Genomic DNA, 10,811 nt, shown 5'->3' with positions numbered 1-10,811 from the left:
ATGCATTTTTTAAATATCAGGATTCAAGGAGTAAAGGAGATTGTGTTGATTGTATGCCAAAAAGACTTAAGCGTGTGAATTTGGAGAACTGCCTATGTTGTTTATAAACCATCCAGAAAGAGAAATTGTTCATATAACATGATTTGACCCTGGATGAAGCAGTAAATATAGTCAGAATAGAAAAATCCTTGATATCTCAAATCCAAATTTTGAAAGCCTCTGGGAGAGATACATATATTGTTTAAGTTAGCTCAACTTTGGAACAGACATCTTACAGGAAGCCATCTAGGCTGTAGAAATCTACAAATGTTCTGCTAAAGTCAACAATAATGTCAACAATGGTAAGAAATATTCTAGGCATTTGTTGGATAAAGTCTTGTCTTTGGAGTGGACTTTGGCTAAGCAGTTCCAGTTGAAATGGCCAAGTCACATCCTAGCTTGGTTATCTGAGGGGAGTTTGAGGTGATCAATTTTGAACAAGTGGACAGAGGTTCTACTTCTGTGAGTTCTGCCACCTGGAGTTTGGGCTAATGCCTTTCTGCAAGCCTTGAAAGAGGTGGTGGTTCACCCTCTGCTCAGAAGGCCATCCTTGGACCTGTTGGTTTTAGATAACTTTTGTCCAATCTCCAACCTTCCCTTTTTAAGAAAGGTTGCAGAGAAGGAGTGGGCTCCCACTATAAAGGACCTTGGATGAGGTTGTTTTATCTGGATTCTTTTCAATTAAGATTCAGGCTATAATACAGATTCTTCATTGGTTGCACTTGTGGATGACCTTTGGAGGACTTGGGATGGGGGTGGCATAACAATCCTGGCACCTGTGGATCTCCCAGCAGCTTTTGATACCATTGACCTGGTAGTTTGCTGACCAGCTCTGAGGAGTGGGAGTGGGGGCACTGTTTTGCTGTAGTTCTCCCCCTTTTTTCCTGATTGATATTGATCAGTGCTAGTGGGGAAGAAGAGATCTAGCCTTAGGCCCAGTGGTGAAATTCAAATTTTTTTACTACTGGTTCTGTGCGCGTGGCTTGGTGGGTGTGGTGTGGCTTGATGGGCACGGCTTGGTGGGTGTGGCAGGGGAAGGATACTGCAAAATCCCCATTCCCTCCCCACTCCTAGAGGAATGATATTGCAAAATCTCCATTCCTACCCTACTCTGGGGCCAGCCAGAGGTGGTATTTGCTGGTTCTCCAAACTACTTAAAATTTCTGCTGCCGGTTCTCCAGAACCTGTCAGAACCTGCTGGATTTCACCCCTGCTTAGGCCCGTTTGTGGGGCTGCCTCAGGACTCAAGTCTCTCTTTCCTTCTATATAATAGCTATTTGAAGCTACTGGGAGAGGTCATGCACTGGTATTGTACTTGGTGTCATCAATGTTGGAAGGAAAATCCATCTGATTCAGTTCCAAGCTGGGAGAAAGATGCTGGAAACAATTTGAAAGAAGGTCCATTTATTGATGAACAGAACCACCAGGTTTTGTGGTTCTGGTGCAGCTGACAAAATGGAGTTGAGAGTGGGTGGGTTTTTATACTTTTGGGCTTTGTATTTGAGCTGCTCCTGTGCAAGAACATGTCCTTTAATATTCTATTGGCTGTTATCATATTCCTATGGGGTCAAGGCTGGCTCTATAGGTAAAATGAGAAATGCAAATTCTAGGTGTTTATCTGAGCTAATCCTCTTAACCTTTTTGGCTTGCCTAATTGCTTATTTGGAGTTTCCTGTCTGACCCAGTTTTTCTGAACGGATTACCAAATCTGCATTTCTAAAAGTTGGCTGCCTCAGTTTCTGCTTGGGGGCAGGGAAACTAGGGCTGGTTTCTGCCTCCCTTAAGATTTTCCCCCATTTCTCCTTTAGGGAAATATTCTATCCTATCGTTTTAATATTCCCCAAAATATTTCATTATTTTGGGGGGGGGGGTTCCCACAATTGCATGGTATGCAGTTGGGGAGAGGGTCTTTATGAACTCAAACTCAAAGAGCCTTGGTAGTACAGTGGTCTAAAGCACCCTGTTATTAAGACCAGCTGCCTGCAATTACTGCAGGTTTGAATCTCGTCAGGCTCAAGGTTGACTCAGCCTTCCATCCTTTCTAAGGTAGGTAAATTGAGGACCCAGTTGTGGGGGCAATAAGCTGACTTTGTATAAATATACAAAAGGATGAAGGCTATTGCTTAGCGCATTGTAAGCCGCCCTCAGTCTCCGGAGAAGGGCGGCATATAAATCAAATTAAAAAACAAAACAAAAAACTCCTGCTGGAAAATAGGTAGCAGTCACGGCCAGAGGCCTTTTGCACAAATCCATCTTGTGTGCCAAGTGCATCCATGACAAAGCAATAAAAATATCAAATAATTGCATTATACATAGTTTATATTGTTTTCCAAGTAAAGGTTTTTAGAAACTACAGATAGATTTGGAAGTAATAAAAGCTAGTTAGCTATTATGTATTGCCACACTGAGCCACAAAGAACTACCTTTTGTTGGTACCTTATCTCCACAGCAAAGAGCAATAAATGGTAACTGAAAACAGAAGACATATTCTTGAGTTTTTTCCCAACTGTTTTTTGTAACATAACGTAACTGTTTTTTGTAACATAAGGTAAGATGAGAAGTGTAGTGGCGACTCCTATAAGTAGAGACGATTCCTATAAAGTGGTCATGGTAGTTTGGGATCCTCATCTTAACGCTGAATGGTATAGTATATTGCATAGATTTGTCATTGTTTTGGATTTGAATTCAAATCTGACTAATATAAGCAGAGGTGCAGTATCATTAATTTTTATTGGATTCATTTAAGCATTGCTTGGAAAAGTAATTAAAACCTCTCAAATATATTTACTTTGATTAAAAGTTATCTGGAAGTATAAAACAATAAGATGGCCAAGTCTGCAAGGCATTCCTTAATTATTTGGTACAGTATAGTGCAAAGAGGAGAGCTTACTAGTATTTAAGTAGGATCTCTCCATTCTGCATAATTATAAATAAAGATAATCCTTGAGTAATCTATAAAATAATAAAGGCGGGATACTAAATAATAAAACAAGGATCTATAATTACTCTATGTATGTCTAGCCCGCTGTCCCATTACACAAAATATTTATTGGAAAAAAAAATGTTTTCTTGCTTTGTAGCTGATCAGCTGTAGGACACCACTTCAGCCAGAAGGTTCACTCCCAGCTATGCCACTCAGGGCTGAATAAACTAAGCAAATGTGAATAGGGCGGCGTCCGTAGGGCGCTGCTCCTCCGTGCTCATTCAGATCCTAAGATCTAAGACATTCGAATAGTTGTTCATCTCCTCTCGTCTTCCATTCTGGGAAAATAGGAAGGCTAGAACACCAACGGCCCTCCAGCAAGAAAAAGTTCCTGCGAACTCTGAGGCGCTGGGGGGTGGGGAGGGGAGTGGGGGGGAAAAAAAATGCCAGGAAGGAAGATGGCTACCGGCGCTTCTGATGACACCATCTCCCTGCGCCTGCAAAGGGAGTGGGCGGGTGTGGTGAGGAGAAAAGCGGGCGGGGCAGCCAAGGAAGCGCTGGAATGTGGGCGGGACGGCGAAGCGGGCGATGTGGCTTCCTATTTGCCAGCAGCCGCAGCAGCCGACTCCTCCGTCGGGGCTGAATCGGACCGTGGCAGGCGAAGCCCCTCTCCGGGGAATCTCCTCCCGAGGTCCCCGGTAAGTTACTTCGGGGGCTCGCCGAGGAGGCTGTCCGGAGTGATGGGGACGGGGAGGCAAAGCTCGGAAATGGGTCCCGGAGGCTGGGAGGGTCGAGGAACCGGGAAGGAGGGAAGCTCGCTCTTGATGCTGCACCGCAGGGTTGGCGGTGGGGCTCGCCTGGGCGGGGAGGAGCCGAGGGCTCGGAGCGAGAAGGGAACACGAAGGAGAGGAAAATCATCGCCGAGCCCGGAGTACAACTTGCCAGGGCAAATGAAAAAAGCGGTGGCGAGGGTGGGTTGGGTCGAGAGGAGGCATTTTTAGTAGAAGAGGAAAAAAAGAAACCCGGAGGGTAAACATTGGAAACCGGAACGCTAGATTGGCTTTCCGATTATTTACTTTTGGAAGAGTGTAAGGAATTACACTTGTGTCTACAGCAGGAGGGTATCCCGTTTTCAATCAGTGGACCGTCTCATTTTTGTTCATCAATGTTTGAAGCTTGAAGGGGAGACTCATTCTTTGAAGTTTAGTATTCAGCATTAAAAGAAAAGCATTTCACGGTGTGGAAGTACTGAGCCTTCCGTGGGAAAAAAAGATCGTTGCAAGGTGTTTTTGATTTGCATCTTTCCTGAAAGAAATAAAGCAAGTCAACATTCATATAATTTAATTAGGATAGCAGTTTGAGTGATTGAAATTGGGCTTATGTTTCCAAATGCAGGATTTTTTTTTTTTATTGACAGTCTCTTTTTTTTTTTTGGCAGGTGTCCCATCATGTTGTTTGCCTTATTGGAGAATTAAAAAGACATCTTCTGTTACTGCTAACAACTACTAAGTATCTCAGGATATCACAACTGAAAAGATGCTGAGGACCTAAAATTAAATGGGATTATACTGACATTTAATCAAGCCACAAGAACATTCCTTGGAGTCTCTTGGAGTCATGGTTCTTATAATATAGAGTTGAAGAATTTTCCTTTATTTTTTTTGCATATTCTGTATCCATCAACAAGCTTAATTTTATTTGGAAGAGGACAGATTTTCCAAAGTGCCATTAATGAAAAGGAAAGGGCAAATTGTCACATTTAATTATTTAAACTGTGCGGTGGCATTAGAGATTAATTCTGTTCCTCTTTGATTGAGTCCATGAACTGAAGCCAATAGTTTAAACTGAAACGGAGAATGTTTGGATCCTGATTAGAGGATACTTCCCAACCAAATAAGAGGGAGTGTAGGATGGCATCCAGGGAGAGGCTTTATGAACTTTGGATGCTCTACTGTAATAAGGTAACTCTTTTTTTAAAAAAAGTTGTACATTAGTTGCAGTTGCTTTCTAGATGCTGAATAGCTAAGACTACAATAGAGATGCTGCATAATATAGTGATAAAATATTTTTCAGAATGTATTTTCAGTATCATGAATTAGCTGCCAATAATTAAGTTCTGTTGCACAGATTATAATTGTTTCTGTTCATTCAGGTTGTAAAGGTTGTTTCTGTTCATTCAGGTTGTGAATGTAATAAATATGCAGGCCATAAGCATCATGCTTGCCATAGGCCTTGTATTAGCAATTTCTTGTAGATGCATTGGCAAACGTAGACATGTATTTGCACAAATAATTCTTAGGCTTGTGTAAATTTGATGGGTGATGTTGAAAAAGATTTAAACTGAAGAAATAGCTGCCTACTAACAAAATGATATATGAACATCAACATAATTTTATGCACCATCATCTCTTTCTAGAAATTATCCTTAGTTTTGTTATGTAGTACATTTCTTGTATCTTCCTTGACTTTAGTTTTGTAACCATTACGATTTCTTCAACAGCTTTATTGTACAGAACGTATGATATTTGTGTGCCCATTATTATGTAGCAAAAAGAAAGCTGCAGAAATGCTTCTCTGAGCAAAGATGTATTGTTGAATTTTTAGTTTTTGGCAAGCTTTTCAAATATAAATACCCTGTTGTTTGACAAAGCTTATGAGCAGGTACTTAATAACATAATGTTTAAAAAAGTCTGATACTGAACTAGAGTTTAAAGTAGGGGTAATTTCTAACTTTTTTTCCCTAAGAATTCTAATCACTTCTGTTTTCATGTGGTACATTATTTTTACATATAAATATTTCCTGATAATAACTTACTGGCTATCAAATAGGAAAGTTTAATTAAATAGATATTTTATCCTTTTTAAAGATAGCTGTTTTATGGAAAAAGTATCTGAAAAAGTTTTATCTGGGATCTAAACATGGTAACAGTGAGATTATCTGCTCTGTGATGGGAGAAGAATAGCCCATTGCAGACGACAACCTTGAGGGATTACTAAATTTCATAGCTAAAACTCAGGATGGATAACTCTTCATGATCAATGCTCAGAGTCACCTGAACTGTAAGATGGGTGGCAACTAAATTTGATAAATAAACAAGGTGGTAATTCCGGTGACAAAAAGCATCCAGTTTTTTTCAGAAATTGCTTCTTTTGAGATGCAGCAAAATATTGTGTGGTTCATCCTATCTGCTTTTACAAAGCTAGTTACAATGATTATGTATGTGGTATATAGTCATCCAAGAGAATGACAATGAACTGTAGCCTTTTAATGCAAGAATGGACACGAGCCAGTTCAATCTTACTGTATCTTTGTACGTTGCAATATGTTCTAAGATTATTTTGAGATATCAGAAAGCCAATTACTCTCTATCTATTATTACTGACTTCACATATTGATGTGGTTATTTGATATGAAGCAATGTGTACATTTGCTCATTGTAGCTTATTAGCTTGGTTTAAGGTTTAGTATATCTAATTCAATTTTCATGGTTTATTCAGTTAATGATAGCTTTGCAATGATGCATGGCATTCTTTGGTTCCTTTTCCACTTAGTACTGGCATCTCCCTATATGATTATTAATTGAATTTTAGTTTCAAATAATAGTTAAATTCATAACTATTGCTGACAAGTATTGCCAAGTCAGCTCTGAATTTTCTTATTGGAATGGTCTCTTGTTTTGGATCTACAAGTTATATTGGATCTCAAATATTAGTTGAGTTTCACACTTTCTAACAATGCAAGGAATGATGTGAGAGCAGTTGCTTGAGGAAGGCTAAGTAAGTACAAAGCTGATATTGATATGTTTATGGCATTAGAGAAACAATTGTATGAGTTTTTGTCATAAATAGTAGAAATACATCTGTTTTTAATATCAAAGCCTAATATAAAATGCTTTCAAATCAAATGACTATCTTCCCCATCATGATAAACCAGCATTCTGAAGAATTCAGGCTTGCATGAATTTCTGTTGCCAGCAGGTATTGATTGAACGAATCAGAGCTCTTTCTGTTGGTTATTTACTATGATATGTAAACTTAAGTTCCCAGCTTGTCTCTCAGATAAGCTAGGAATTGGAAGCCAAGAACAAATCTTGAATTTCTGTCTCTCAGCCAGTAACATGTTGAAATAAATCAATGATAGAGCTTTAATGGTTTGTTCCACTGCCCTCATTGGTAGGAGAATCCAGATAGGTATACCAGTACACCTTGATGAACAGTAGCTATAACTGGAGAAATCTGGCTTACCATGACATGCTATTCCATGGATTGTATAATAACTAAGTTAATAATGGCTGCTAGATCTCAGTTGCAGACTGTTAGATGGCAACAAAGAGATACAGAAAAATATAGCACTTTGGTCCTGTTTTGTAGTCATGCAGAGTTTTATAGCCTAAAGCTACGGGCTGTGAATCTAAGACTGATAGATTTATTTTAAATACCGTAAACCATGAAACCAAACAAAAATTTTAAGTAGCCAAATCAATATAAAGGCTCTTTCCTAGTGCTAGAATTACCATGTCCCACAGACTAAATACCAGTATATAGCAGTTAAAATTTGAGAGGTTTTCAAAATCTGTCTCCACATTTTTTCAACTTAAATTATTAGAACGTTGACCAGAGTGCATTTTGGATTTCTGTAGAAAATTTGAATATATTTCCTCTTTTTATATCAAATTGGTAATTTGGCATATTACATGAATACTTGTTCCTTTTTAAGATGTTTCTTTAAATATCTTCCTATAATATCTTCCTATTAAAAAAGTAGTTGAAGAAAAAAAAATTGGTCTGTCAAGAAAATACCCTGCAGAAAAGACAGGAGGAAAAAAAAATCTTTTAAGGGTTGGCAGAGGTTCCTCTAGCCCATTATATTTTCCTATTGGCAACTTCAGAAGTCTTCTACTTCTTCAATTCAGTCATTGTTGTGCCAAAAAAACCAGTAATGAGAACTTGCTTATTAAATAAAGCCGGCTGATTGATGGAAGTGGTTGTGAGCAGATCCTGAGAATGGCAATGAGAAAAGTTAAGTGACAGGACTGTTTTGTTGTAAATCTGATTAGTAAATATAAACTTCAAGGATAAAATGCTTTCAAATCAGATGAAGATCTTCCCCTTCATGATAAACAGCATGATAAACCGCTTTACGATTATATAGTTGTATAAATGTTCTTTTTTACTCTACCTATAAATATATAACAGTGTTTGTTGATTTCATTTCTTTTATGTAGTTTTAATGTTTGTTAATTTTTATTTGTAAAATTTCGTGTTCTTGAACCCAGGATGTTTGTGTTTGAATGTAAATCAAATCTCAGGTTCTTATTTTGTACCCAAGTACACCAGTAGGATGTTTGCTTTCTATTGCTGAGAGCCTCATTTAGTTCTCCATGTGAGCTAGTGAAGTGATTGGATTTATGTATTTGGAAAAACCATATGACAGCTGTGTGATAATTTTAGAAAGCAAATTTTTTTCCTTGGAAATGCTTTAATGAAATCTATACTAGGTAAAGGGTTGTTTTTCAGAAAACATTTAAAAGACTGATATATTACAACATGTTAAAACATTTTTAGAATTTAAAATTTCAAAACACTTTCCTTGAAAGTATTTAAAGAGTACTTTAAATAAATAGATCTCTCTCCTTAAAAGCTATTGAATCAGCAATTTTAATGTCCTGAAACGTTCCCAGAGTAATTTAAAAGCCTTTGTAGGCATAGGTCAATAGACCGCTGTTGTGCTACAAATACTTTTGTCAGTGAAATTGTGGTTAGAGCTTTGGAATGGAAGCAAATAAGGTTCTTTGGCAAAGAAATTACTAGGTATAATTCATCCTAATTGCATTTTAGGTCAGTGTATCTGGCAGAGAAGGGAGAGAACATTTCTTTGGGAAAGACATGGGTGCTGCTGAATACCATGTGTGTAGAGCCATTGGCACAATCTGCTGCACATCATAAAACATTTTTTACCAAAAATTTCATAAACCAATCTCTGCTTTAACTGCATTTTATTTTATTTTTTGCAGTATTTAGTGTCATTTCTTTCTGCTGTATCTAATCCTTTTGCAAGGGCAGGATGGGGAGAAGGAAATGGGTTGTATTTTAATCTGAAATTAAAACTACGTAGTCTAGTCATTGGGAATTACTCTGAAACTTATGATGGATTTGAAGCCTTAACTGTTGTGGAAAGTGGAGTGTGTTATTTATTTTGATTCCAGTATTGACCTTGTCACAACTATATGTCAAATTTCTATAATTGATCATCCATTCATCCTTATAATTCTGCTAAAATGAAATATTTGCTTCTCCCAATAGTCAGAAAAGCTATTTTTTCAGTACTTTGGAATTATTCTTATTGTAAAGCTAGCTCTAGTGATGGCAATTACTTGACAATTTGGCTTGATTTCCTAGGGCTTGGCTATGTAAATGCTTTTTCATTGATTGATAAGCTGAATGTATCTGTCTTTGTTTTATGAAACTTGTTATGAAAAACTAGAAAATATTTTCCTCTGTAAAGATTAATGTTTAGTGGAAACCTATTATGTTGAAGTTTGAATGATTTTTTTCTCATATTTTGGGTGTCCTCTTACTCAGAAAAAAAGAGTTTTATATTTGAGCATCAGAATTGTAGATTATAAATAAAATATTTTAAAAATGGTAAACGTTCTACTTAGAATCATGTACTGTATATACTACTGAATTAATACTATTATATGACTCCCTTAAATATATTATAGTACTATTACAAGCCAATAAATTTGGATGAAACCAAATTTGTGGTTTTTGTTGTAACCAAACAATGGTTACAAAAAATCAGGATTGAACTAAGTGGGGAGTACCCAACAGATGAAGAATTCTTAATTACTAAAGTATTATTTGGCATTCTGTCTGCACAAATATATAGGAACATTATCAGATAAGTCAAGTGTTTTCACATTTTTTTTCTTAGTTATACAATCCATAGCTTTCATTATAACAAGGGACAGTAAGGGACAATCCATGTGTTACACAAATCCAGAAAGCTGATTTTTCAACAAATGTGATAAACTGAGAGCCATCTGTTGCTTGATCAGTTCTTCTTAACATGATGTCTAAAAAGGGATTCTACCATTGTCTGCCTGGAGAAAGCTGGAGCTCAAAACTAAAAAATAATTATTCTTTTTTCTTTGTAATATTCCATGTTTGCACATTAGGCTAAGTTTTGAATTCTGATAGGTGTGTTTTCACAAAATCATTCTGCTTGCTTAGTTTATGAATATTTTTTTGGTCAGGGTTCCAAAACACCCCCAGCGGGAAAAAAACCCTCCAAGGCTAGAAGTTCCTCAAAGTTATACTTTATTAGAGATGTCATATTGACACATCTGGGAAAACCTGAATCTGAAAGCTTCCAGGTTTTCCTCACCCAAAAGAAAGTCCAAGTCCCTTCTCCTGCACCCACATGTCCATCACATGGTCCAATCAATGCACTGTCCCAATTGGAGATGCTTCCCAGTCACGCCACTCCATGTGTAGGCCGAATGTCCTTGACTCTCAGAAAAAGTAATGTTGTTATGGCTAGATATCTCCACCACTCCACCACTCCATACAATCCCCCCTCCCAATTTCCCACAGCACTAAATGTGGCAGCCTTGAAGATCCAAAGAAAAAGATGGCCTCCAGGGCTGACATTTTTCTTGTTTTACAGTACTATATAGGTAACTATATCTGCTTCTGGTTTATCTTTTCCAAGGCATATTGCTAGATTAATGAATTATAACTGGGATGCAGAGCTCTCATTTTAATCGGGTTGAGGTCTCAGGCATTGTGACACTAATTTGACTCAGACACTGTGTATGATTAGTAATAATAGTTTGCTCAGTGC

Source organism: Pituophis catenifer, unplaced genomic scaffold (genome assembly GCF_029215685.1).
Source record: "Pituophis catenifer annectens isolate HBS135680 unplaced genomic scaffold, rPitCat1.0.hap2 SCAF_1, whole genome shotgun sequence".
Taxonomy (NCBI): domain Eukaryota; kingdom Metazoa; phylum Chordata; class Lepidosauria; order Squamata; family Colubridae; genus Pituophis; species Pituophis catenifer.
Note: the sequence above shows the minus strand (reverse complement) of the source record.